The following is a 5,000-nucleotide window of genomic DNA, read 5'->3' as shown; positions in this document are numbered from 1 at the left end:
ATTTCAGTTAAAGGAGGCCTAATTCTGTGTGTTGTATTTAGTCAATATTCTTGTTTTCTAAATAGTCAAGTAGGAGCATCAAAATCAAACCTATACTATATGCTAAGAAAAGCAGAAGTGTCAAATGTGTTTAGTATTGAGCACAGTAGTGTGTAATTGATTCATGTGTGTACCATGCAACAACAAAATATATATTTTTTAAAATGAGTGAAAAGTTTTGACATTTTGCAAAATATCTGAGGTGTTCTGCTCATGGGTATGGGCTTGTGTTAAATGTGTGTCGTGCTGAAATCGAAAAAAATACAAATGTAAATGCCAGTTGCCATATGCTGTATGCATAGAGCGCAGTGGGCACAAGGTTCAGTGTGCACACTGCACAAAGCCTGTGTTCAAACAGGATAAATCATTTCCTCTATGTGTGGGGGAGACGCTGTGTAGAGCATGAGAGCAGTGAAAAGAGAGAAGGAGAGGAGGAAGTGAGTATGTGGGAGAGAGAGAGAGAATGAGACAGCGAGAAAGGAGAGAGCAACTAAAAGGGAAGAGGAGGAGAAGAGAGAGAAATTGGAACATAAAGAGAGAAAAAAAAGCGTGAGGGGGAGGGTAAGTGGAAGGGGAGGAAGAGAAAACTAAGATGAGAGAGAGAGATACCCAGAAACAGAGGAAGAGAGAGAGAGAGAGGAAAAGAGAGAGGGAGGCATCACAGTAACCACAATGGACTTAAACTCTTACAGAAGATCATAGCCCAAGGCTAGAAGCCAGTAAAAAGAGCCATCAGTTGAGGGGCCTTCAGCTGACTCTGTTTGTGAGAATTGAGAGAGACATGGTCTAATCAAGCGCATTCATGCCCACAGTGCACACACACACACAGATGCACAGAGATGCACACATGCACACACACACACACACACACACACACACACACACACAAACAGATGCACACATACATGCACACACACACACACACAGATGTACAGAGATGCACACATACACACACACAAAGATCCACAGATATGCACACATACTGTACACACACACACACACACACACACACAGATTCACAGAGATGCACACATACACACACACACACACACACACACACACACACACAGATGCACAAAGATGCACACATACACACACACACACACACACAGATGCAAAGAGATGCACACATACACACACACACACAGATGCAAAGACACACACAGATACAAAGAGATTGAACTGACATTCACACACACACACACACATACAGAGAGAGAGAGAGAGAGAGAGAGAGAGAGAGAGAGATGTAGACACAGAGATGCATGCACACACAAACGCACACACACACAAAACGCCAAGCAAACACTAATTGTCCAAATAAACTCGCTCATCATGTGCACAGATAAGCATGTACAGTATAGATATACATTATCCTAGGCACAAAGGCATGCATACAAACCTACACACTTACAAGGACATACACATACATGAAATAACTGAGAATCAAATACATACACACATTGGTCCAGTTCAATGCATACCGTACCCATTTACACTACAGTTAGGTCCGGTCACACTATCTATTCATTTCTGATTGAATGGAAGACCTTCTATGATATCATCATCAGTGTTTCCCACAGAATTGAATTCCATTTGTGGTGGCTGGTTTGCAGAATTAACTTGAATACAACAGTTTTAGGACAGTGTGGTTATGATGCTAACCAGATTTAAGCAAAATTTAGTACAACCTGGAAAATCATTGTGTGGTGGTCAAAGTTGATATTGTGGTGGGCCGCCACAAATAAGTCAATGTATGGGAAACACTGATCATATATCTCAGGATATCTCCATCCCCGTTCTTTACAGCTAGTAATCACATTTTGCATTGAATGTTCCATTTATCCAAAAGAGAGAGAGTAGCAATTTCATAATGTCATATTTGACAGTTTCTCAGTGAGAAATGAAGTACCGGTAGGATTATCATGCAATGTGAAGACAAGGCTCAGATTACCATGCAATGTGAAGACAAGCAAGTATATAAATTATTGTGCACATATAGTGTCTCATTCAACTTGGCTGCAGTGCGACATTTCTCATTGCTTTCCCATTACTTGGCAACAGCCAACACCAAGACCAGATTGGAACTATTTTTGGGGGCGCATGAAGAACAAACAAAAATCAAAATGAACTACAGAAAACTAAAGCTGTCTTTAAACTTGATTAGTTGTAAATGGAATACAACTGCTGTATAAAAACAAAATGGCACTCATGATCGTGGCATTGTTCAAGTCAACTTTAACTTTGACAAAGGATATACCCACAGAGGTGGATGCCTGCAGAACTAGGCCTCTGGCCTCATGTCTACGGCCAAACAACAGCCCTGGGTATATCCTTACCAACCCCACTATGGTGCCATACTGATTAAAAATCCTATAGGAATTATATATGCCCCCTCCCAAAGAATAGAATGCTGCTACAACATCTAGCCATCTAAAGAGCAGCAGCAGTCATTATGTCATTGTGCAAGGCTACTGAGACAAGCAGTAAATGCTAATCTTGCCTAATGGCATTACAACGCATACAATCTAGCCTCACAAAGAGCGGCCTGAGGCCAGCAGTCAAACCGGTCACTTCCTCTCACATTACACAGCTGACCGCTGTGTGTGTGTGTGTGTGTGTGTGTGTGTGTGTGTGTGTGTGTGTGTGTGTGTGTGTGTGTGTGTGTGTGTGTGTGCGCTCGTGTAGGTATTTGTGTGTGTGTTAGATGCATGTCAGTGTGTGTGTGTGTGTGTGTGTGTGTGTGTGTGTGTGTGTGTGTGTGTGTGTGCTCGTAGGTATTTGTGTGTGTGTTAGATGCATGTCAGTGTGTGTGTGTGTGTGTGTGTGTGTGTGTGTGTGTGTGTGTGTGTGTCTGTGTGTGTGTGTGTGTGTCTTTGCCTGCATCTGTGTGTCTGTTGGCTCAGACTGATAGCGATATGATGGTAATAGTGATATGAAAGACACAGTTGATCATCGTTGCCCTGCTTGTTGGCCACTGCTGGCATCATTTACAGTGAAGGTGGCAACTCCCGTAGGAGGATATAAGTAATGCTTGTGTGTGTTGGAGAGAAGCCAGTAGACGAGTGTGGTAGTAAATCGCATTCTTTCAAAAAGAACACTATCATACTCAAAAAAGCATATATCATGTCAGAAAGCATACAATCATATTCTTATATGACCATATCATACTCATAAAACACACTATCATACTTACAAAGCATGCCATCATAATCATAATATCACTATCAAAGCTTGTTTCAATGTCCAAGCACTTTAAAGCTAGTGTAAAAGCAATGGCCATTCAAAAATGTTGTGATATTATATTGATAACTTCCTCGCTGACAGTAAAAGCCTGACTGTGCGCACAGCATAAGAGGATCTATAATCATCTCCTTTGAAAACAGACAAACTGGGAAGGGCAGTGCCTGGGAACAATGCACTCACTTATACCGTAACTGTTCATCCCATGTGATCATGCTGGCAATCACCCCAGTTCTTTAAAAAGCCTTTTGGAACTGTACAAAACTCTGTGATGTTGGATGCAATTGATCATTTAGAGTAGTTGTAAATATTTTACAGCATACTTTGTCTCGAAGTGAAATCCATTTAGAGAGCACCTCCAGTTCCAGTGACCAAATCATGATTCTTCATTAAAAGAGTAGTGTATACTTAATGGACATCGACAATGCCCCCTAAGTACAGTCAAGTAACACATAGCCTGGCTAAGAGCAATTCTCAATTGAGAATGTGGCCTGGACCTTGTTAATCCATTTCAGCATTTCCAATGGGTGTAACCACCGGTTAAATTAAACTTTAGTTGGTACATTAAACTCTTACCGAATCCTTGCAAGTAGGCCTACTGCAAACACATCTTTCTTTTCAACAAAGATTTTAAATGCAGTTGTTTATTCATTTCTATTGTCATAGAAAATACATGTCTGTAGCATGCAACACAGACATGGTCAGCATAGCTATTGGTTGTGTACAAAACTGCCTCAACAGTGCTCCTCTGTCTGTCATCGTACTAAGCCTGCCCTGTTTCGGATAAGAGATTGTGACTGGTTCCTGACATATTGGCCAAGTCAAAAATCACTTTGGATAGGGCAGGGTCCAGACAAGTCTTTCTTAGTGAATACAGTGAGTAGACTCTCAGGCTACTGTAGGTAAAACTAAAACAATGCATCTCTCAGGCTCACAGCGAGATCTCACGCAGGAAGACAAGGGCATATCTCACTTTCGATCCATCTATGCACAGGCCACATTTCATACCCCTCTAAAAACTTGGCCGAGTCATTTTATGATATATTATATAGTCTATTTTATGTTGGGCAATACAGATAAAAAATCAAAAAGAATGCTTTAAAGGTGAGTCTACATCTCTCTATCTCTCGCTCTCTCTCTTTCTCTCTCTCCCTCTCTCTCTCTCTCTCGCTCTCTCTCTTACACACACACACACACACACACACACACACACACACACACATACACACACAAACATAAAAGGTTTGTGTCCCTCAGCTCATGCCCAGCAATCCACAATCCACTGCCGTCATCAGAGACTCTGCCAATGCCACCACTGATGCCAATGCCACCACTAATAGAACCAAATTCCAGAGCCTCAAACATGCTCTTCAGCTTTAACCATCACTCTTGCTGGTAGCGCTTCAGTAACAGGTAGCCTGGAGGAGACCAAGCAGCGAGACAATACGCTGTGATGGCCCTGTCAGATGAGAGCACAGCTTGTCGCCACAGCAGAGTGACTCATTCAGATATGGCATTGTGTGCGGAGGAAGGGAGAACGCTCTAAATGATTGCTTTTCATCCCTGACTGATTGTGTGGGTTCAGGTTTAGCCTTAGAGACAACATGAATAGTGCCTCCACATATGGGCTGTACATCTAACATGATTTTCAATGGAATAGTAGGATTCCGATGACAGATAATTCCCTCCCACTCAATACTGGGGGGGGGGGGAGAGGG

At 42.1% G+C, this 5,000-nt stretch overlaps 1 protein-coding gene across 7 annotated transcripts in view; it reads right to left on the bottom strand.

Annotated features, from left to right (window-relative positions):
- Positions 1–5,000, bottom strand: part of pkp4 (plakophilin 4) — a 51,271-nt gene that overhangs the window by 25,557 nt on the left and 20,714 nt on the right. The window lies entirely within an intron of this gene.

This window comes from Alosa alosa, chromosome 23 (genome assembly GCF_017589495.1).
Source record: "Alosa alosa isolate M-15738 ecotype Scorff River chromosome 23, AALO_Geno_1.1, whole genome shotgun sequence".
NCBI classification, from domain to species: domain Eukaryota; kingdom Metazoa; phylum Chordata; class Actinopteri; order Clupeiformes; family Clupeidae; genus Alosa; species Alosa alosa.
This window is presented reverse-complemented; position numbering and strand designations above follow the sequence as displayed.